The 25,672-nt window shown below is 32.7% G+C and overlaps 1 protein-coding gene across 2 annotated transcripts in view; it reads right to left on the reverse strand.

Moving 5' to 3' along the window:
* Positions 1–25,672, reverse strand: part of LOC106664901 (zinc finger and SCAN domain-containing protein 32-like) — a 277,650-nt gene that overhangs the window by 92,837 nt on the left and 159,141 nt on the right. For both annotated transcript variants that reach the window (XM_014390972.2, XM_014390971.2), the window contains exon 2: positions 20,156–20,213. The gene's annotated coding sequence lies outside the window, so the exon portion shown is untranslated. The remainder of the gene's footprint in view (positions 1–20,155; positions 20,214–25,672) is intronic.

Here is a 25,672-nt window from a genome sequence, read left to right on the forward strand (position 1 = left end):
AAGTTAACATTGTTCAAGGCGAATCATTTCAAATAGAAAAACAGGTGGATTTTATACATTATCATAGTTTATTTTACATTATTATTAATTTTAGCTTGTTTCATTTTCAACGAGTTATGTTTGTGGTTCTCACCTTGAAAAACCGTTAAGATATCCAGCAACAGTGTTAAGCAAGCGCAAGAAGCCTGATGCATACTCCAGCCACAGTTATAAAAAAAGGAATGCGGTTGGGGAAAATAATAACAAGTTGGTTGATATCAATAAAAAAGGGAAGAGCAGATCAACAAAATTTATTTTTAATCGTGTTCACGTAGATTCGAGAGGGTGTGCGCTCCGTTAGTTTTATGTTTGGATCTCCTTACGATTTGATTCGTCTTGGTCTTTGTCGATTCGTGATCTCGCCGGCCTTGGTATCTCAGTTGGGAAACTGTGAGCCACGATCGCTTTGTTCCCACCCAACTCGCGACTAACGCCGGAGGAATTTAACACTAGACTTGTAAAGTTTCCGTTTTTCCTGTTTCATCGAATCGATAAATCTATTCCAGGAATTTGTTACTGCTTTGTGAAAAATACCCCTGATAAGCCCAGAAAAGATGTTAGAAATTCGAATTGTCAGAAACGATAGATAGAAAAATTTGGGAACATTGGAAGTTCTAAACGGACAACACAGGAGATAAATACATTTTTCATACGAAAACTATTATATTTCAGCGGTCCAACGAAATTATATGATTTGCCTAACAGAAAACTTGTATAAAGTCTAGTATCCACTTATGGCGTTTTTAGTAGAATGTTTTTTTTTAGAATTTTTTTTAGTAGTAGCGTTTTTAGTAGAATTATTATTAGGTAAATAGATAGATAAAGTGATAGAGTAAGTGAGCAAAATAGATAAATAAATATAGAAACATATAAGTAGATAGAAAGATATTTAGAAATAAGCGAAAAGAAGTGGAGACACAGATATGGAAACACCGAAGGGAACAAAGAAATTGAAGAGATAGATAGAGAGTGTGTGCAGAAGGATAGATATATTTATATATAAATAGAAAGAGAGAAAGAGAAAAAGAAAAATGAGAGAAATAAAGAGAGAAAGAGAGATAGAAACAGAGAGAGATAGTGAGAGAGAGAGAGAGAGAGAGAGAGAGAGAGAGAGAGAATAAATAAACAAAGAAAAACTTTATTATGTCCTGGAAACAGTTTTTCTTAAGGACAAGAAAACAAAAAATACAATAAAATAGCTTATACAATTTTTTTTATAAGCCAATTTTTTTAAACAAAAATTTAATTACAAATATATAAAATAGAGAGAAAGTGTGAGTGAGAGAATGCGAGTGTGGAGTGTGGAAGAAAGAAAAATCAAAGGGGGAGTGAGAGAGACAGTGAGAGAAAGAAAAAAAGAAGGAGAGAGAGAACGAAAGAAAGAGGGGGAGGGTGAAAATGAAATTAAGAGAGAGGGAGAGAGAAAGAGCAAGTCAGAGAGATATATAGAGAGAGAAAGAGAGAGAGAGGGAGAGAGATGAGGAGAGGTGAGAAAGAAATAAAATGGATAGGAGAAAAAATGGAGCGAAAGAGAGAGAGAGAGGGAGGGAGGAAGAGAAAGTGAGAAGTAAAGAAAAAAGAGAAACCAAGAAAGAGGGAGTGGTAGAGCGAGAGAGAGAGAGAAAAGAGAAGAGAAGAGAAGAAAAGAAAAGAGAAAATAAGAGAGAGAGAGAGAGAGAGAGAGAGAGAGAGAGAGAGAGAGAGAGAGAGGAAGAGAGATATAAAAAAGAGAGAGAGATAAATTTCTCCGTAAATTATTAAATATCTGATCTGGCCACCTTGAAAATTTGAACTGATAGATGTGACGAACAGTTTTCTCTATTAAGCCTAAAAAATTATCGGCTATAGATCTGTAGTCCGTCTGTTCTCGTTATGTATCGAAAGCCAGGTATTGCCCAATGAAGAGATTTTTGTTTGTCATGGCCGCTTTTGTGAATATGTCGTGAGTGGATCTCATCGTTTGACATATTGCACAAGTTCTCAGTACATGACGTGATAGCCGAAGACGCCGTGAATCGTGTGAATAGGAAACATTCTTTTTGAATATTGAAAACCTATTAGCGTTGACAACATTATAAAAGCTTTTAAGTCGGCCCCGTAGTGGCAAATCCGCGTCTCGAGCGGATATACGCAAGATAGTTTTGTCACCGGGGAGCTTTCGGCGAGTGTGACATTCGATTCGTTCTCGTACGACCTCAGGCAAGATTGACCCGAATCGAAGGCTGCCGTTTGGCAACATTTCTTTGTCGTCGGTCAAGTTTGCCGTTCGAAAACCGAGACGGTTGTGGCAATACGAGACGCCACTTTCTTTGCCGCGCTGCGAAGCTGAATATCGAAGGTCGTTCGGCGTTGTGACACGTGCATTTCCGGATTATAAATACATACAAATAGTTGGGTAATTTTGTTTTTATTATTTTTATTATAGATATTGTTAATTTTAACCACCTCTTTTTTTCAAATTTCTTTTTATTGATTTTCAAATTTTTAATTTCTTATAATATATTCGCCTTTTTCAATCTCAGTAAAGATTTATGCTTGCGTAATGAGACATTTCAAGGTAATTTATATCTTATTTAGATACATGACAATTAGTCCGTATTCAAACTAAAATTAAAACATCAAGAAAAATTAAAGCTTTACCAAACTCTTACATTAAACGAAGGATTTATTATTAGGTTTTAAATCTGATAAAGACTACGCTAAACGCTTTTGCATATATTTTTCACTTGGTAGTTCCAACTAAATTTTTCGTCCATTATTATACCCAGGCTTTTTTACTTTTCTGCACATTCAGTGTCTTTATTTTCTACAATCATTTGGCACAGAAGCATATTTTGAATCATTGATGATCCTAGTGTTTCCTTAAAGTATGGTTGTGTTTTACTAGGGTTGATTATACACGAGTTTCACACCGACATATAAAATTCTAAAAATAGATAAAAATGATGATTCATTAGCAAGTTACCAAATTACATAAATATTCTTTTATTAGAATAATTTATATTAAAATAAGTGATTTTCTCAAACTCTCTCTCTCTCTCTGTCTCTCTCTCTCTCTTTCTCTCTCTCTCTCTCTCTCTCTCTCTCTCTCTCTCTTTCTATATATATATATTATGTCGAAATAAACGTAAGTTTTTTTTCGTTAAACCGTGCGTCTTGCGACACACATTAATAATATTTAATTTTTCGTTTATTGACGCTATCGTTTCAGCAATATCATGCTTTCTGCGAGATGTAAGAATTTGTAAATCGTAACAAAGGTAGGATCAAACCTTGTGGTATGACTATCTCTACTTTTGTTCAATTTGAGAATTTATGGGCACATTTTTTGAATGTGTAACAATAAGAGTGTCACATTCCTTGACAGTGTTGCGACCGCGTCAGTCTTCAAAAAAAATTTAAATCATCTATTGAAAACTTCATTACGTCACTTTCAAGCTTACACGGATTTGCCCTGATGATGACCTAAAATAGGTCGAAAGTTTGGCAGTAACATTTGAATTTATTTTGCATCCAGGCCATACCGAGATCCAGATTATTCGTGAGAAGTGGTCGATACATCTAACACTTTAAATTTTTTTAGCACACTTATCAATAACAGAAGGTATATCGAGTCGAATGCTCGAGTAAAGTCAATAGAAACATTAACTTCACTAGTTTCGTGGTCCGCTTGACCAATTAATATCTTTCAATTAATTGAGGTTTTTAGTTGAGATAAAAAATTTCAAAAATGGCAAAAAGGAGAGAAAATTTAAAAGGTGGGGTTGAGATGGGAAGTTAGTGTCCAAGTGGATCGAGGTCACGATAGCTCAAGTGGTAGAACAGCGGCGAAGATCGTGGGTTCGAATCCTGCTCGTGACACTGACTTTTTTATCTCAACTAAAAATCTTAATTAATTGAAAGAACCATTAACGTTCTTCGTCGATGGCTTTACGGATATTGTCAACAATGCTAATTAAAGCAGACTCCGAGGTAAATTTAGGTTACCGCAGAGTAGGTGGAATTAAAACTTATTAAAAAAAAAATATGGTCTTTGAGCTGAATGTATATAACTTTGTCGCTGAATTCGTACCCGGAATCTTTATTTTACGTTGATGCCTTAACCGTTGCTGCCATCGGAAACCCCCCCCCCATGGCCAATGACTTCTGTTTTTATTTAAGTTATGATTTTAATTAATTCTTTTGAATTGACTTTCAACTCTTCTCTCTCTTTCAATTGAGGAATATTAGCATTTTTATCACTAGTTGCTTATTTGCCTAATGTAATTTCATTTGTTTTTATATTGATATATTCCTTGCAAGAAACATTATTTAATTTTTAGTTTATCGAGGCTGTCGTGTCAGCAATATCAAGTTGTTTGCAATATTTAATTATTTTGTTATATTTTAGCATATTTAAATCTAAATATATTAAATAATTTTTAATTTGTCTCAGGTCAGTAATTATGCAATTAGAGAATATTTTCCAATATTCGCTAGGATTTAGATTCTTGTGAACTAGTGATTCACAAGTGAAGATGTTTCAGGTAGTTCAAGTAACTTCTTTTTTGATTTACGTTGCAAACACTTGGAAGAAAAGAAAGATAGTTTCTCTAGGATTGGCCTTATCATCCAACCAAATGGAAATTAGTCACCACATTTCGACAAATAACGAATCTACCTTTGGAGAGAAGAGACACCAATTTCACTGAATCTTAAAATGGCATTCGAACACGGAGTAGGTTAATTTGAATTGCGAAAGTGGCAAAAATAATAAGCCGGCGATAAATCAGCGGAGTGTCCAGGATGCCGGGCCACCGTTGTAATCTGCGGATGTTGTTTTAATAGATGTGGGCGAACCGGACTCGTGCACCATCTGAATTCTTCTGATTTTTATCACATTTTCAACTCAATTTTCCTTAAGGAATGTAATCTTTAGCCGTGTCAAAATAAGAAAATAGGGCAAATCCGAATAAACGCGAGACAAATCGCTGGCCTCCAGGACGCCGAACGAATGCTGGACATATTTCAAGGCCTGATCTTTTGGCAAAAAAAAAAAAAAATTGGAAACATATCTGATTTCAAGGTAGTTATAACATAAACGGGCGAGGAAAAAACCGGAACAGTACTTGTACTATGTAATTTGTATAATACTCTTGTCATTTAATGGTTATGAAATGACTGTAATTGAAAGTGTTAGATGATTCTTGAATTCCATTGCTTAAATTTTAAACTGCTTTAAAAATAACAGTTTTTTGTATTCTAAATCAAATCAATGGCAAAAAGTGATTCTTTCTGCCCAATCAAGTTAAAATTGGCTTACCAGTGTTATCGAGGCTAAAAAAATGTGTGTAAAATAAAGAAAAATAATGCTGTAAATGAGAGGCCTCATTTTTACTCAGAACTAGGAATATGAAGATCATTTCATTCAGGAATGGGAACAATAGGTATATAATAAAATAATAATTATTTAAGCATCATTCCACCACTTTATTCTACAGGTTTTGGAATAAATGCAACATTGTTTTGTGTAAATTCACTAGGTTTCGTGGGCGGCTTGACCAATTAATATTTGTCAATTAATTAAGGTTTTTAGTTGAGATAGAAAAGTCAGTGTCACGAGCGGGATTCGAACCCACGACCTTCGGCTTGATACGCCGCTACTCTACCACTTACGCTATCGTGACTTCGATCCACTCTGACACTAACTTCCCATCTCAACCCCACCTTTTGAATTTTCCCTCCTTTTTGCCATTTTTCAAATGTCGTGTAATCCATTTGATTCTCGGCGACAAATGAAGCTGAAGGTATACTTCATTTTAACTTATTAAATTCACTAGTTTTCGTGACCAATTAATATTTTTCAATTAATTAAGGTTTTTAGTTGAGATAAAAAGATTTGACGCCGAGAATCAAAAAGATTACACGACATTTGGAAAATGGCAAAAAGGAGGGAAAATTCAAAAGGTGAGGGTTGAGATAGGAAGTTTAGTGTCTGAGTGGATGGAAGTCACAATAGCTCAAGTGGTAGAGTAGCGGCGTATCTAGCCGAAGGTCGTGGGTTCGAATCCCGCCCGTGACATTGTTTTGTGTATTTAATATCGAACAGGATCACTAATACAAATGAAAAAAGCTATTACAGTATCAATAAAAACAAAAAACCAACGATATTGCATGTCTTCCTCGAACAATCCTTCTTGAAAAGTTTTAAAATGGAAACCTCACCATTTTCTCGAACATGACCTAGTGAAGTTGATATATTTCATTTCTGACGTTTTAATAACAACGAAAATGGTATCTTCTAATGATAATGTAGGTTTTAAATGGAAATAACCTCTTAGTTTACCAGAGCCAGTCGATTTCCAAGTCATTCTGAGCGATTAACCTTACAAACTCAAAACTGCTGATTTTCTTTCAAGAATAATCTAAATTGCTTCCTTCTGGCCTTTTAGGCCCTCAAGGATATCGTTTATTGCATAATATTATAAATGTTAATAAATTAAATATTAAGGTATATTCTGAGATATTGGTAATAGAGATTGTAGTCAGTTCATCCTATTATTAAAAGCACTTATAAACATGAGCTTTTTCAAAACGTTCTGGTACCTGGTCGTAAAGTTTGACGTAGAATTATCTTCCGAGAGTAAATACTTTTTGTCATAGCTTTGTAGTCCTGTTTGTTTGGCGAGTCAGTTTTTTGTTCCCATCCGACTCGATGTTGTTAATGTCGGTTTTTTTAAAAATTTAGTTTTTTAATAAATTACTGAAAACGCCTAACTTCGTAACTGCAGATTAAATGATGGATGAGATTTTAAGAGTTAAAAACTAGAGTATTTTTGGTCGGACAAGATTTAGAGACAATATAGACTAATTGATTTTGCACTGCGTTTACGCCCACACGGACAAAACTTACATGCTTTCTAAGCCCTGAAGCTCAAACTATTAGTAAGTCATAATATGAAAAGTTATCCTATCTGGGCCCGGAGGAAAATAGAATACTATCAGACAAGGCAAAAAATAGACGGTACAAATCATAAAGAAAATGGAGAACCAAATAAAATCAAATAATGTGCTCTGTGCATTAAAAACTTGTATAACTTTATAGAAACCTGTATTTGCCGTTTGGCTTTTCAGCGTAAAGAACATAAAATTGACGTTTGTTCAATGTGTTTACAATATAAGCAAGGACGATTTTATTTAGGCAAGATAATATGTTGTTCTCATTTTGACTTTGATTTTATATTATTAATATGTCTTTTATGCTTTTGTTAAAAAGTTACCTGCGATTCTTTTACGTTACTATTGTATTTTTGGTTGATTACATGAGTGAATTTCCTTTACACCGTTGTGATATAATTCACTAGTTTTCGTGGTCCGCTTGACCAAATGATATCTTTCAATTAATTAAGGTTTTTAGTTGAGTCACGAGAAAAAAAAGTCAGTGTCACGAGCGGGATTCGAACCCACGATCTTCGGCTAAATACACCGCTGCTCTACCATTTTATCTCAACTTCACTTCCTCAAAACACGGATATCCCATGTTAGTTCGTTGTCCAAGTCATAGATGACACAATGTTTTAAAATAATGACGGCGTTGTTTTATTGTAGGATTATTTCAACATTGCGAACGTACGTGCATTATACGATTGTTGATTTTTTATAATTTATTTTATTTTTATTTATTGATTTTTTTCGGAGAGGTTACATCTATAATTTCCGTCGACAACACAGGCATACTATTACCTAAATTTATATGGAGGCATTCCGATAGTAGTAGTGTCAAATTTACTGTTAAGGAATTCAAATGAAACTGTTAGTAGTTAAGATTATTTTTTAATATATGTTTAACTAAGAAAAAATTCATAATATATCAATCTCCTATTTAGCGAAAAGTCTGTCTAAAAAGAAAATACAAAAATACGCAAATCGTTATACTTCATTTTTTCACATAAAACGACGATTTTCCTTCACAGTTTACCTTTTTTTTAAACTATCAATCCTTATGTACAATTAAGGACTAAAACATTATTTACGATTTATAAAGTAATATCACAGGTATTTGAAAAAGGGGGAGAGTTCTGAATATTTCCGAGATACATATTCAATCCGTGAGACCTACATCACCTTTTTTCTCTCTAATCCTGACATACTTTCGTAATTAACCGTGTTAATTCCTCAACTCGGGAATTCCGCCGACAGTCCTACATACAGTCAGATTCTTTCCAGAAAGAATATAAAGAAAATAGACAATGTATATAGCGTTATTGTAAGAAAAGCTGAAGGCTGCTTTGTGGCAGCTGTGAGAAAAAAAATGCTGAGAATATAACATAAGGAATTGTTCGACATATTGACCTCTATATTATGAATTAACTGACTTAACCTTTTAATCTAACATCGGGTCAACTTATGTTATAACAAATTAAGGGTTTTAGTTAAGATAAAAAGTCAGTGTCACAAGCGGGATTCGAACCCACTATCTTCGGCTAAATACGCCGCTGCTCTACCACTGGAGTGACTTCGATCTACTCGGACACTAACTTCCCATCTCAACCCCACCTTTTGAATTTTCCCTCCTTTTTGCTATTTTTCAAATGTCGTGTAATCTATTTGATTCTCGGCGACAAATGAAATGGCCACGGAGAGCTTTAGGGAAGTATACTTCATTTTAAATCATTAAATTCACTAATTTTTTTTCTTTTATCTCAACTAAAAACCTTAATTAATTGTAATATATTAATCGGTCAAGCGGACCACGAAATTAGTGAATCTAATATTAACTCTTGGCGATAGTGCCAGGCGTGGCGCGTATATTTGATTAAATTTTTGTAATCATTAAGCAGTATGTCAATAACCTGTGTCACATTCAATTTAGCAAAATTTAGATACAGAAGCCGAATCTCCGATAGGATAGTGCATTTTGCAATAAAATGCACTATGTCTTCTTTAACCTGGCATAATGAACAAATTACATTTTCTCTAGCCCGAAAAGGTGCACCATTGAGATAAAGGAGGTTCCCTCTGATTTTGAATAACCACCTTAACTCGACCAATGACACACCTTTATACCTGTCCTTAGATAGGTTAAACATATTAAAATCATCTTGGTAAAGTTCCTTATAGGATAAAAAGCGCGATGTTGATCTGACTTGTTCACGAAGTTCTTCACTGAAATTGTCACTCAGTTTTGTTATAATTTTCCATAACTATTTATAGACAAAAACCTATCATTTATTTCTTAAGACTTTTAAAAAGTCAGATGTTAGAGTGATAGTTGAACTATAGAACAGTCAGGCCGTTGTGTGATAATTTTTATATGCAGTTTTCTCTTTCATAACATGAGCTCATAGTGAAAAATTGCCCAATTATCAGACGAATATCAAAAACTTGTTCCTCTTCTTTTGGATTTTGTCAAAAATAGTCGGATCTGTTAATTGATTATTTATTTCAAAACTTTTTTATAACCTAATGACTTTTCCCCTAATATGTATATCCACTTCCTTATTTACTAAATCCATTATGTTTAGTGGTCTGATTGACCAAATTACTTCTTCGATTAATTATTCTTGTTTTATAAGTTCACTAGTTTTCGTGGTACGCTTGACCAATTCATTTTTTTATAAGGTCTTGGTTGAAATGAATAAGCTAGTGTCACGAGGGGGATTCGAACCCACCATCCGAACCTATTCGAGCCGAAGGTCGTCGGTTCGAATCCAGCTCGTGACACTAGATTTTTCATTTCAACTAAGACCTTACATAAAAAGAACTACTTATTTACTTTTGTTCAGCTCTCGTGATTTTTCAAAGGTCCGACTTCAAACAAATACGTCATGTTAATTAACACAGCAATTTAGGTAAAACAAGTCCCGCCACCGGTCACGATTGAGAAAGTAAGACAGAAAACATTTCTATTTGAACAACTATATTTTAAATAATTTATAAACGGTCGACAGGGGTAACGTGTTCCATCGGTGTCCTATAATCAGCCGGGGCGATCGCGTGACGGCGTTTTGGTCAATTGCCCCGGCAATACATGTCTTCATCTGAGAAAATTAATGGAAGTAACGAGGGAATTGTTTGTTCGGTTATCACTTTCGAGATTTTCATCAGGGGGTGATAAGTGGGATCTTATGTAAATACGTGCTGGGTATCACGCAGAACAATTACAGTCACCGTTACATTCTGTAACTACGAACGAAAAAAAGAAGTACAGAGAAAGTACCATCCTGGAAATGTCTTTTACCTTCAAGCTTTAAATTTTTCCAAAAATTCCACATCCTAACCGTCTCACCAGTTAGAAAAATACGATATGGGTGAGAAAAAAAAGTCGAAAATTAAAGACCCAGTCAATAACACATTTCTTTTCCTTGAAGGAAATGTAGGTACAAAGACTCCTGAGGTTTCTTTGTCTTACCTCAGAAATAAAAAGAAAAATGTTTCAACTTGAACAAATCATTTCTTTTCCATTTTTTTAGATATATAGGAAGGTTTAATTTTTATTATCACGTATGTTTCAATCTAACTGACAAGAAAAAAAAAGAAAAAAGCCCATTTGTAAGTATGTCGGGTTCGAATGCAGGGCCGCTGGATTCGAACCCGGGACCTTCACCTTACACCAAAGAGCGCCGTGTCAACGCCTAAACCGTTGCGGCCACCGACGCCCCCAAGAAATCTTCTATTTCTTTTACTTCTTCCATTCACGTGAGCTGTTATCTTTTCTATCTTTAGAGGGAAATATGATTATCACAACGAACAATTTTTCTCTAATAATATCCAGTTTAAGGTTGTTCAATGTGTGATCTCTTTTATCACCTTGTCAATCAACTTTCACGTAATCGGTAATAATTTATTCCTCTTTTGTAAATTGAAATTGTTTATCAAGGGCGTTACACAAATATTGGCCGAAATCCGATCGTTTTGATTTTTATCTCGGTAATTTATTCGAATTAAAAAAATCCGAATTATCCCGGTCTAATAGCCGGGTCAGCCCGAAACCCCTTTCCTGCCTCTCAAGGAAAAAGCATTCCCTTTCTAGGCGATTTCCCTCTGTCGTTATTATTGTTTTTTGTCCTTTTATCAAAATCTACCTTGGTCTAGAATTAGATTTGTACAGGAAGTGGCGAGGGAAAGGAGCCGGCTGTCAACCCGGCCCAATTCTCCTTCGCTTAATTTACTAACACAGTACACAAATTCAATTAAAATAATAATAATAATTCAATCATGGACCAACTCTAAAAAGTTACGGAAGAGGTAGAAAACTGCATTTGAGCAGGAAACATGTTTACATAACTTCAGATTTCGAATATGACTGTAGAAAATAATAACTTGGGGATGATTATATTTAGCCGAACAAAAAGCCCAGTTTAAATTTTAAAAATCAAAACTTCGTTCTTTTTCTAAAATAATTGTTGAATTTGAAGTCGGTAGAGACAGAGGAAATGTAAAATATTCATACTTTTTGAGCATATTTGTCTTTTCCTAGCATATACTTTTTATAATTACTTCCCATTGAGGTTATTACACGTAAAGATAGTTTTTAAATGGGGAGGAATGAAGAATGAAGAATTTGATCATGAGATGTTCCCCTTGTAATCTGAGAAATTTTTAGAACCTTTCTTATTCATATTTTTCCATACCGTGCTTTTATTTACGCATTTTCATATTTATTAAACATTTTTGATAGAATGAAATGTTAAATAATTTTTTTTTACCAGAAGAATTGATGTTTCTGTGCCTGGAAATGAAGTCCTAATGTTAATAAAAGTACATTTTGTGATTTATGGATTAGGGTCTTTTAAAAACTAGATTTAACTGTGAAATATTAGATTAAAGACAATACAAGTGTCTTCTTGACGTAAAAGTGTACACGTGATGATTATGTTAGAAGATAATTATTTCCAAGAAACATTATAGTGCTTTAAAAAAAATGTTTATTGCTTTAAGCTCCAGATTTAAACTAGCTAGGTCAATGTTTCATAAAACATGAAATAACAAAAGCACTGCTGTTTATGTCCTAGAAAATATCTTGAAAATTATTTTCATTTTTGTACATGTCAAAGAAGTAAACTTTTTCTATATATATTAATAATCACGCCATAGAGGATCTACAGGACTAGATACAGGCTCGGAAAATATAACGGCGATAACAAAATTCTTCTATCTAAATATGAGTTCGCACAGAAGAATTGAAATGGAAGAAATCAAGAGGTGGTAGATGTTTTAACCTCATGATTAAAGAACCATCGCCACTACTCAATAACATAAGCTAGGATGCCAAGTCCAGGGAAAAAGAATTGCAGCAATGACACTCAATGGCCCATTACTTCTTAGAAAAAGGAAAAAGTCAACTGAACGAAGAAACTAGAAAAAGTTCTAGCAAAAACGCAATACTGCTAGGGAACACTAAACCCCCCTATTCTAGTATCCTCATCACCATAATCAAATATTAATAGCCTTAATTTTTATATTAATTTTGTCTAATATATTGGACTGTAGAAAACAACAGAAATTGATACCAAAGATTCAGGGCACGAATATTTCAAACTTTCTAAGGTGAACGTGTTTATTTCTATAAAAGTAACATATACAATAAGAACCACTAAAAATATCATTGGACAACTGAACCAGCAAACGAAATTATGTCCATATCCCATAATTATAATTAAAATAAATTCAAAATATTTTGAGTAGAAATTTAGAATTTTAAGTGTATCCTTCGTTTTAAAAAGCAATAACAAATTTTTAGACTTTGGGATGTAAAAAATAATTGATATGTGCGGTAATAAAACAAATACACATCATATTTATAGAATTAAAGTCTCTCAGAACGTATTTTCATTAATAATGTTTATTTGGTTTTATTTATTATTATTTAAACTTTTGAGAAAGAATTTTTTTTTTCTTTTTAGGCGTGAGATGTATGATATTTGATTAGATATAACAAAACGCATAATGTTCTAGAGAATTGAAGTCTCTCCAACAATTGTTTTATGTTTTATTTTTTAAATATATTATTTTAATTTTGTTTTGCAACCATAATAATGTTAATAATATGACAATTTAAAACTACGCCTAAATTATAAGAGTTTAATGGCAATTAGATATTTGAAGCAGAAGAACAGCACTTCTTTTTCTAGAGCGTTGAAGTCTCTTCAAGGTTATTTTATATTTTTATTATTAGTTTATGAACCACGTATTGTTTGCATACTTATAAATAAATAATTAGAGTGATCAATTAAAACTGTTTGTAAGTTCAAAAATGTTTTTAAGATAAATATTTTCAAATAGAAGAACTGCTCCTTCTTTTCTGGAGAATTGAAGTCTCTGCAAACGTTGTTGTTAATATGATTTTAAAAAGTTTCTACCATAGTTTTATAATGGAATATACTATTTTAGCATGATTTTAACAATTCTTGATGCAAAAAAAATATTTGAAGCGCATTGTGAAAGAAGAAATTCTGTTTACTTGACTAATTAAAGTCTCTTAACCTAATACATTTACTAATTTATTAGAGTATTTAGTAATTTTTTTATATTTTTGAGGTATCGCACTGGTCTCTAAAATGCCAGAACATTCAGAAATGAATGTTTTATTTTCTCCATCCGTTTGAAGAAATGTTTCAAATCCATTAATTGAGACACGGATTTATATTTAACTGGAACTGGTTCGTTTTGAGTTTTCACTTTCGTTCTGGATCGAGATCACCACGGGTATCACGCCTCCTGTAATTGGCGTGCATAGGATAGGTGTGAACTGGAAGCCGGTAGCCTCTTATTTCGCTAAAGGTCTAGTTTCCCTAATTTACCATCTGGGCTCGTTTCACTTTTTCCCCCCTGCATAAGCGCACGTTTTATCCAATTAAAAATAGTTTCGTCTTATGATAGTTTTCTTCAGACTTTTATCATCCGTAAGAATACCAAATCGGAACAAAAAGCGTTTCGTCGGGATAAAAAGAGGACAGGTTTGGACGAAAGCGGGTCGGCCGACAATGCCATGGAGTAATGAGGAATAAAAGGATTCGCCTTATGGAGACGTGGAAATGGATTGGCTAATTTGCCCCTAGGCGTCAAGTGGGTGACGTGGCGAATCCGTGAATCAACGCCGGCTCCCGTTATGCCCAAAGTGGAAAATCATCTCAGAAAATACGATTATGGCATTTTCATGCTAATGGCCAGTGGACAATGGGGGCGTAAATCCCAATGAGAACATCGGGAATCGGCCTCCACCGCCAACCGGATACATTAAGTCAAAATAAGAAAATAAAATATTTTTATGAGGACTAGATCTAGTTATGCTCGTTTGACAATTTATCCACAAGGAATTTGCTTTAAAAATTCGTTGGAGTTCGTGAGGTTATGAGGATTTATTTCCTTTTTATAACATACCAGGCAACTCCAGGTTATCACACTTATTATTCCTTTATGAGCCGTTTAGATCTTCATGATCTACAGTAGAAGCATACGCCAAAAACAACGCAATCGTATTGTTACTTATTGAACCATTCTTTCCCCCATTCGTATTTATCTAGTATATTGGAGTACATCCTATATCCGAGATTTCGTTTTCCTGTGTACACAAGATGTCCCGTGAACAGTCAATATTTCAGGAGGTTATTCTGGGCGTCAATCAAATTGAACTAAAACTCCCCTATTATCTTCGTGCTTCACTTTTCAGGTTAGTTCAACCTTTAATAACATTATTCCCAAATGTCCTTGTGTCCATAAATTTTTTATCCTACTGCAAATGTAATCATACCATTGGAATGAGGAGGAAAAAACCCGTATGATATTCATTTTTAAAAATGAAATCTTATAAGCGAAAAACTCAAGAACAGCAAAATTTCTCAGGAAACGATTCCAGCGTGCATTCTTCAAGAACATTTAATTTGATTTTTTGAACTGTTTTGTTTGTTTTTTCGTTCTTTCAATTTTGTACCAAAGAATCCGTTTTTTTGTATTACTTTCATTATTTTTAAGAGAAGTTTATTAAGGATTGATCTGAATGATTGATTTGATCTTCTTGATCTTTTTGAACAGTTTGTAAACCAAAACCAAATGTTTAGCAATTGAACGTTAATTTTACATTAGTGATAACTGACCTTTAAGAACTTAATTACATGTGTTTATATCTCATTAGTAGGGGCAATTTTTTGTAAGCGATTATTTCAGTATTTACAGAACCAAGAAAATGTTACTTAAACTTCGTAAACTCGAAAAAATTGGTGTTCTAATTGATTTTATATTTTATTTACTTAGGGCACAATAAATGAACGAACCAATCACATAGGAACTTTGTTGCCCTTTACTTTCATATAATCAAATTTACAGTAAGATTAATATTTTATGGAAGCTAGTGGTTTATGTAAAAAAGTTGTGGAAGGTTAGAGTAGAGTGAAACAATAGAGACTTTTTTAGCCCAATTTGATATGGAATATAATCTCCTGGAATAATGGCGTCTGTTCAAGGGACACCCTGTATAGTACTTCCAGAAAGAAATTAAGACATGCTAAAAAATTTTATAGTAAGTTGTAACTTGAATAGCACATCATTCGCTCTCGAACAAACACACAAAAAATTCCAGTAAATAAGTGCTGTAATGTAAATGTATTAACATGACCTACGATGCTGAAGAGCAACCGGTCAGAAATTCGAAAGCGGTACCAACATGATAAATTTATGTATATTTTATGTATTTAGAGTGTACTAATTACAACCATACAATGATGAAATACGGTACGATAAGAAAAATTGCGGAAATTATTTTATGAAGACAGTACTAGTTTCATTGATAGGTTACTAGAATAATAGAAGAACGGACCTAAAACGCTGCCCAGAGATAGTCCACCTCTAATATCTTTTTCTTCTTTATCGGTCATAAAATCCTCAATTATTTTTTAATCGTGTTACCAAGGAATCTACATACATTCAGTATAATGGCCAATTAAGGGAAATATAATTATAATCTTAAAATGAAAACTATAAAATTGTATGTGTTTAAAACCCCTTAAACTAATTTTAAATTTCATCATGAGGAGAAGATATTTGGGCTTTCATGAAAATAATAATAATAATTTAACCATAACGGAACCGTTAGTCATTTGTTAACTACATATATTTATTGCTTGACTTTCAAAAGCAATGGACCGTTGCCTTTGCAACGTGCAACATAAATTTCAAAGCTGCATTTTCCCTTTGAAGCGTTATTTCTCAATTTTCTAAACAGTTTTGAGAAAGTGGCGGAAAACCACAAGCCAAATAGGAGGAAAAAACGGATTTTTAAAAATTTGCAATACAGGTTTTTTTAAAACGTTTCTACTGAAGTATTTTTATTGCCATCTGCAAGGCCGTCTGTCCGAAATGGCGCTTCCATTTTAAGAAAGACCGGGGCGATAAATACGCGAAATACGGGTGTTAGAACGTCTGTCTCTTTTATATTCAATACACCATCGTAATTTTCAATGGGTCTTGTTCATTGTGTCCTTCTTAAAGCTCAACTCGTGTGGCAGTAATTCCACTAATGGCCCTCGGTTTTGACAACGGGAAGGTTTTTTTAAGGTAGCACGAGCTGAGAAGTGTGTCAGAATTCTTGTTTTCAACAATATTTCCAGTTTAGAATCTTAAATGCTACAAGTTAATAAATATATTGTGATTCTTTTAATATAAAAAACATATAGATAGAAATAAAATTTTAAAAATCTCACGAGGATAAGCAAAAGCTCTCAAATCAAACGACATTCTTTTTAATACTAACTAATACGAAGTGAAAAGAAATCGACAGGATAAGATAAAGCGAAGACAACCGGACGATGAACATTCCATCAACACAAGAATCATATCTAATATATTTTGTCTGTGCTTTCGAACAATAAAAAAACAAAACATTTTTTCAATCAAACAACTCACGATTTTTTAAGTGCTATAGCATTCAAAATATCAAGGCTGATTGTTATTGAAAATGATAATTGATAAATAATAGAGGGCCAAGGACCATTCCTTAGAATAAACAGAAAAATTCCTATTGTTGACCAAGAAAAACTGGTTTTTTAAACAAAAACAACAAAAAGCCCTATATAATTTACAACCTGGTTGACAATTAAACCGTGACCTCTTTTAAATTATTGTATTGTTTTTAGGTTAAGGAGAAATTAAGAAAAATCTTATTAAAAAACACAGTTTATCTCATCATACATAAAACATTTTCACAAAATCTATAATATAAATTGCATTTGCTGTGAGATTGTGAAGTTTCCCATCTTAATAATGAATAAAATTCATAGTAAAATTTAAAGAATAGGGTAAATCACTTGAAATCATATTTTTATCCTTAATTGGACCGTTTCATGTTAAGTAACTCGACTAGAAATTCGTCTTTGGGTTTTTTTTATAGCTGTAGCAGGTCATGATTTAATTTCGATTTAACAACCATTAGACTTGTAATAAAACAGTCCAAATAAGGGTCAGGACTTTAAAGAAGGAAAAAATTAATTGGATATGTCAACCGAAATCGATACACGACTGATAAAAGACTCGAAGTTTCCAGTCCAGCCTATCATCTATTTGCAATCATTGCGGTGACCTATTGCAACAACAGCCCTTCTTAACCTGATTGTTAGTTGAGTTTCGTTCTCGTTACAAACCGGGTCTTGTGCCCTTCGAAAAAAATTACTTTTAGACTGTACATTTTGTCAATTTGATTATCTCGACTTGCACCTTCGATGGATAGCGATCAAAAATGGACAAGAAAAACCTGTAACTCACGAGTCGTTCACTTTGAAAAGTCAATTGGCCTTGTCTCAGTGCATTCTTCCATGCGACTTTATTAGTTTACGTTGAATTTCAATCGTGATTAACTAACCCTCCACCTGTGGTAACAGTTTAATTGAATTTCGGACGTGAACACTCGACGGTTGACAGGCGGATTGGCAAGGGAAGAGGAATTCAAATTACTCCATCATTTCTCATTTCTGCCATGTCTCTTCTAAATTGAAGTTTTTTTCTTACCTGGGTGTTCCGTGTCAATTAACCCTTCACACGTGCACGTTTTGTCTCAATTTTCCAAAATCTCTTTAATGGGGCGAACGGATGTTCCTGGGATCTTTACTATACAAATTCCATTATAATTTTATGATTTTGTTTAATAATTCAAACCCCAAATTTTACTGAACTACATGAATTCTACATGACAATTTTTTTTCAAGAAAAACTCGTAGTTTGAATTAATAACTTTTTGTGATGTATCAACTTCCTCAGGATTTCCTGTTCTTTTACATACATATTCGAATAGGTAAAAATAATACGAAGTAAAATTCAACAACTATTTTATGTTCTATAGGGAAAACTTTCTTCGAAATATCAGCCCAAAAAAATATAAACGCCATTAACCACAATGGGGACAGAACCATTATCTGTCGATGCCAAAATAGGTAGAAATTTTTTTATTTTTATTGAATATTTATTTATTTTTTACAATAATAATATTTTTTAATTTAACATTGTTACAGTAACACTGGGGATCCAGCAACCATTGCTCCTTTCCTTCTCTTTTCGTCTGATAAAACGGTAAATGTGGGTTCTGTTTGATCAATTTAAAGAGCTAGTAACTGAGGACAGATTTATATTAAATTTATATTTTAGTACTCAAACAGCATTGTTTTGCGATTTTAGCATTGCCTGCCAGAAACAGTTCATTATGAGAAAGCAAAATATTCGTTCGGTTTGTATTACATCTGGGTGTTCCTTAGGGTTCAGCCCCGAGCACACTTTTGTTTTCTATCTACGCCTACGATTTATAACTAACTATAATGCTGGTGGCCTCCAAATCAACATGCTACGCTCAAAGTCTGACATCGAAAAATGCGTTAGATTAAAGATTAAGAGAATATTAAGAAGATTGAAAAGATTTATCATAACGATCATCCAAATTCAAAATATTATATTTCCTAAATTTTCTCCCTTACCGCATGGAAAAATTATAAAAACTGCGTACAAAACCTGTTTTCAAAAATGAATAACTACTTTTTCTTATTCTGTTGATTCTCCGAGAAATTATTTTCTTATCTTTTATTTTTTACATCTATTATTGGGTTGTCCGGAAAATAATGCAGGATTTTAAGTTTTCATTAAAAAAAATCTATATAAAATATTCTGTTTACGTTTACAGGATTACTCATTTGTATGNATTTTGATTAAAGAACATTGCTTTAAAGTAACTAGTTTCTTTTTTTTTGTTTAATACCAAAATCCTGCATTATTTTCCGGACAACCCAATACTTTGTTCGCAAACATAGGATATTGTTAAACTTGCTTTTCTTTTCAATTAAACAGTTCTTTTTAAAAATTTATATTGCAGTACGTAAGAATGAATGTATTTATTTATATATATGTATTTATACATGATAGCTTGTAAATGTTATTTATTATTGGTAATAAATTGAAATTGAACACTACATTTTTATTTGTGTGGTGATTAGTGACCGTTAATCGATAATTATTCCGAAATCGTGAGATGCGGTCTGGTGTGATGTAGGTTTCAGAAAAACATGTTCTTTATCGTGCCAACGCTTCGAACTTTATTGAGATCATCTTCAGGGTTCAATAAAGTTCGAAACGTTGGCACGATAAAGAACATGTTTTTCTGAAACCTACATCACACCAGACCGCATCTCACGATTTCCGAATCATTTTTATTTGTCTTTATTTTTATTAATTTTTATTTAATTATTAGTACTTAAATCTAATTTTCTGGAAAATCTCGTATTTATAATGAAAAACCTTTTTGTAACAAAAATTGTTAAAATTACGCACTTACTCTTATGGGACGATTTCTCGTCGAGGATAACAAAGTGAGTTTCCTTTCTTTTTTTTATAACGTGGAAAATCGTTTGGGGATTAGATGCCCAAAACGAAGTAATGAATGTTATCAATGGTTCTGAGGACTTTGAATTTTGAAGTATTCTTTGGATGATGGAAAATTCAGTAGTTTAATTTCATTTAATTCTTATAAATCAGTCGCTAGTGTTCTGTAAAGTACTAGTTTTCTCGATACGTTGGATTTTCTTGATAATAATTTGATAGTAGTCCAAGCTTTTCACTTTTTGTTAGTGTGTATCGGTTTATTTTGTGAATATTTGTTTTCATTTACCTTAATATACCGGAGTTTATTCCATTGACTATGTGCAACTCGTGTGGCTGGAGCTTTCCTGAAATAATTGAAAAATTAGGATTAAAAATTAATATATTACAATAAATTAAGGTTTTTAGTTGAGATAAAAACGTCAATGGCACGAGAAGGATTCGAACCGATACCGACTTCTATTGTACAGATTATTTATTAATATTATTTATTATAACAATAAATAATATTAATAATAAATTGAAAAAAAATATTCCCTAGTATGGTTAAATTAAGCTTCTGAGATTTTAGAAAGTCGGAGGCATTTATGCTTTAACAGAGGTCATCGGTCATCGAATTCAACTTTACAAAAAATGGAATGCTATCGAATCTACATGAGCATTGTGAAAGCGCGTCGTGAGGCTGAGGCGTCGTGCATCTACAAGTTTCAAAGATAAAAGAACAATTCGCCCTTCCGTCAATTTACGATTCTCTCCTTGAACCAGCGGATAGTTTTCCCCATTAGCGGTCAGAAAAGTGAAAAGGCAGGTGCACTCAGGGTATAGAGAAAGAGAGAAAAAAGAAAAATATGCGAGAAATCAATCCGGTCTTTTTTTTTATCGTTCCCAGTTATGTTAACGAGGATGAGAAAGCATTGTATTCAAAACAACGATAGTGGAATGCACGTCCTTGATACTTATACAACCGGAACATGTCACACACACGCTTATCTGAGTCAGCCTTGCCGAAAACGACCGCATCGACGGACTCAAACTGTATTTAATATGAATGTTAATTTAACTACTTTGATGTATAATTATAAACCAAACCCTCACTCTGAAAACATGTAAAAATTACAAATCGCGTGAATAAATACTCTGTCAAAAAAAAACCGTTATAAAACATTCTAAATAGACATTTATTCTTTTATTTTTAGGAAACACAAAATTTATCATGTTGCGGATGTCTCTTTGAGGTCTGCGGGGTCATGAACATGTAATTTGGGCGTCACTGATCATTTTGACTTTCCAATGATTGCTGTGTCGGCCTGTCAGACGCGTTTCAGCATTTCGCCATCTTCAGGATAAAAGGTAGAAGATCATGGCAAGAATTTGCAGACAAAGAGTACCCGTAAAGATCAAATGACAAATTAAGAGGTATAGAGTAATTGTTAGAAAGTAAAGTAAGTAGCTGAGAATAGATTTCATGGCAGACTAGGAAAAGCGATTTTTATTGTTTAGTTTTATACAGAAAATAACTGGGAAAAGTGCGCAACTAGGCTAATAAATTTTATTTTTGTCGTTTCTAATTATTTTTAGCCCTCCTTTACTCTTTGTTTGTCTCAGTATAAAATACACCCTGAATCATCTATACCTATATAATCTTTTGATATGGCAGATATCCTAGTTTCTCCTCGACATCAATGTTGTTTTGTACCATAATTTGTATAAATATTAAAACACACACATCCTTATTAACAATCCAAACCCAATTTTATTACATTCTTCTCACACTCTTGTGAATAATTTATTCAAAACTGTAAAATCGCAATAGATTTCTGGAAGGATCTGCCTCCACTTACCAACTGTATGAAGAACGTTGGAACTTTTTTATGGCACATATAAGCATATGCTTATACCCCCATCCACCTTAATAAATTTACTCAGTCATTGTTACAGTTTATTTCCATATCCAAGTTTTATAAATGGCACAAATTTCAGGGTATGAACGTACGAAGTTCTCATATTCAAGTTAGGACAGTGAAATGTCAAAAACAGCTAAGGGAATCTTAGAATAGTCAGTCAGTATCGCAGTGAGAAAATAGTTACAGAATTTCTCCATCAAATTAACCCTTTTTGGAATAACTCAAGCCGTTTTCACATTTCACTAACTTTTTGAATTTTAAGCGGAATTTTTGATTTACAGATTAAGACTTGTTTTAACTCAAATAGTCGAGCTTTTTTACTTCAAGTTAACCTTTCTTTAAAATATTTAAAAAACATAGGAGACGTATGAAATGCAGCATGTAAAATGAAATACCTGCATTTGAAAAACAATTTAAATATAAAATAATTGGGCGTTTAGAAGACCACATATAATTTAACTAGCATTATAAATAATATATTTAAACAGCAAAATATTAAGACAAAAAACTTTTATTTTACCATTTAATGGTGGTTACAAAGCAGTTAATCAAACTGAAACATATAGTTATATAATTATATAACACTGAAAGCACATTTCAGTTTGGTTGAAAAATATTTTAACCGTTTAAATTTATTAGGTTATTTTTAATGTAAATGTAAATAATTTTACATTCGGTTTTTAAGAGCCCAATTATTTTTATATTTCATCTCTGAAGTGTTTTTTTTATAGAATGTAAAAAAATAGTTAATTTCAAATTAAATTGGGTTAATTTTAAATAAAAGGGGTTATGTGGATTTGAGAAAAAAGATAATTAAATGGTTAAATTGATTAATTTGAAATTAAAAAGTGTTAGTCTGGCGTGAACAATGTTAATTCTACATTAAAAATGATTAATTTTACGTTATTTTATATAAATAACCGTACATGTTATTTTAACATTAACAACTTTATTTTACATGCTTATATTTCATACCATGTCCAAAGTTTTTAATAATGTTTTAAAGAAAGATTCAATTTTAGATTAAAACGAAATAATTTGAAGTTAAAAAAAATCTAAAATTAAAAAGAGTTAAAATTGGAAATTAAGATGGGTTAATTTCGTAAAAAAGTATTAATTTTAAAGTAAAAATGGTTACTTTGACTTTAATTTACATACTTTTCAATTTTAATTGTAATTATTATTTTACATGTTTTTATTTCATATTAACCCCTACGTTTTAAAGAAAGATTCAATTTTAGATTAAAACGAAATAATTTGAAGTTAAGAAAAATATACAATTAAAAAGAGTTAAAAATTGGAAATTAAGATGAGTTAATTTCATAAGAAAAAGAATTAATTTTAAATTAAAAATGGTTACTTTGACTTTAATTTATTTACTTTTCAATTTTAATTGTAATTATTATTTTACGTTTTTATTTCATACTAACTCATACGTTTTTATTAATATTTAAAGAAAGATTCAATTTTAGATTAAAACGAAATAATTTGAAGTTAAGAAAAATATACAATTAAAAAGAGGTAAAAATTGGAAATTAAGATGAGTAATTTTGTACGAAAAAGGATTAATTGTAAATTAAAAATGGTTACTTCGACTTTAATTTATATACTTTTCAATTTTAATTGTAATTTTTATTTTACGTTTTTATTTCATATCAACTCCTACGCTTTAGTAATGTTTTAAAGACTGGGTTAATTTAAAATTAAAAAGCGTCAATTTGAAGTTAAAAAGGATTTCAAAAAGTAAAAAGGTTTAATTTGAATTAAAAATAAATTAAAAATAATTAATTTTAAGTTAAAATGAGTTAATCTGAAATTAAAAATTAGTTATTTTGGTGGGAAAAATGTAACTTTCAAACTTAATAATTGAAACGATTCTCTTCAAATACTTGTGAAATACAGCTCTTCGACCTAGGTTCAATTATTTAAATTGTGCAGTTTTGCCTTAGAGTTCGCTTATGTGGCTTTAGTAACAGCATACGTGCTAACATGTGCACACGCACTCCACATCATACTAGCTAATAAAAGGAAATTACGTCTAATGATGGAAAAATGCCCGAACTATCCCGATCAAAGGATTAGCGAGAAAATGAGTACCTGAGGATGTCCAGAAGAGGTTCAACACTTTAACAATAATAAAATCGTCGAAAACATCGACTCAGTCGGTTTGATATTCAATTCAGCTTTATCAATAATTCAAAGCGTTCAAAGAAGTTACACAGGAGGAAAGAGTGTGAGACATTATTGACTTTTAGCTTTCCTCCACAGGGTTTCATAAAATAAAAATAAAAAAGGAAGAAAAATGATTTATCTCTTTAATGTGAAAAAGGTCACGTTGTGAAAATCACACTGACATTTAAGTATTAATATTAAGAGACAATGGCCTGGTCATTAATTCAGCTAGGAACAATTTAACAGGGCTGAGCGGCATTCTCCATCCGGCGGGCTAGATTCGCACCGCGTACGGAATAATTGACGGAGAAATATTATCATACTGCATTAAATATTGGCTCATCCTGAGAAAGCCATTGTTCATCCTCTAAGAATATGGAACGTGAACATGGAACACTTCAACGGTTGAATTCTCAATCGTTCAAATTTAAAATTACTTATAGGCCTTTCAAAAATTAGTCAGAGTCGATGGTTTAATTACTATTGATTAATTAGGACAACAAAGAATAACTTTTACTACTGAATTTCCAACGCGAGGGAGAGGTAGAGAGAGAAAGAGAGTGACTGAGAGAGAGAAAGGGAGAGAGAGAAAGAGAGAGTGAGAGTGAGGGAGAGTGGGAGATAGAGAAAGAGAGAGGGAGGGGAGAGAGATGGTTTTGTTTAATCTCGCAAAGTTAGGTCTCTTGGAACTTTCTTAAAAAGGAAAAGAGAGACAGAGATATATAGATAAACAGATACATAGATAGATAGATAAGATGTATAGATAGATATATAGGTAGGTAGATAGATAAATAGTGAGAGAGAGGTGGGGGACATTGATGGTTTTGTTTAATCACGCAAAGTAAGGGCTCTTGGAACTTTCAAAAGAAGGAAGAGAGAGAAAGTGAGAGTGAGAGACAGAGAGACAGACAGACAGAGAGAGAGAGAGAGAGAGAGAGAGAGAGAGAGAGAGAAGAGAGAGTGACAGACAATCTGATGAAGACAAAAAGAGAGGCGATAAGAAGGTGATTGAAAACAGAATGTGTGATGAAGTGGGAAAGTATAAGAGATTAGAGCAGATGAAAAAAGTATCGGAGAGAAGAGAAGTGAAAAGGAGAAAATAGAAGGGTACACCAAAGTAGAGAAGGCAAGAGAAAAGAAGAGGAGAGTCAGGGAGGAAGAGTGAGTGAGCTGTTGTGTGCGCGTGTGTGTGAGTTGTGAGAGAGAGATAATGAAGTAGGTAGAAGGGGAGAAGGTAAGTGAGTGAAAAAAGTAGAGGATGTGCTATAGAGGGTAAAAGTAATTGAAAGAACAGAAAAGAACATACGTGAGGAGAACAATAGAGAAAAACAAAGAGCTGAACAGTAGAGTAGAGAAGATGAGAGAAGAGAAGAATATCATAAGAAAAACAGTGCCAGGGAGTGGTGGTGAGGGAGTATCGATTGATTATTGGATAGTGTGGAGAGAGAGAGAGAGAGAGAGAGAGAGAGAGAGAGAGAGAGAGAGTTAGATAGATAGAGAGTGTAGAGAATGCCATAGATAGATAGAGAATGAGGGAGAGAGAGAGTGTGTGAGAAAGAGGGAGAAAGAGAGATAGACTGAGAAAGAAAGATAGATTCTGAAGATAATAAGATGAGCGGAGATAATTAAAATGAGTGACAAAAATAGAGGATGTGTGTTGTAGGTACCAAGTACAGAGAAGAGAAAAGTAATTTACAGAAGATAAATGAAAATTTTACATTGATTTTTTT

The sequence above is a fragment of the Cimex lectularius genome, unplaced genomic scaffold, assembly GCF_000648675.2.
Source record: "Cimex lectularius strain Harlan isolate CLEC.00 unplaced genomic scaffold, Clec_2.1 scaffold323, whole genome shotgun sequence".
In the NCBI taxonomy this organism is placed as follows: Eukaryota; Metazoa; Arthropoda; class Insecta; order Hemiptera; family Cimicidae; genus Cimex; species Cimex lectularius.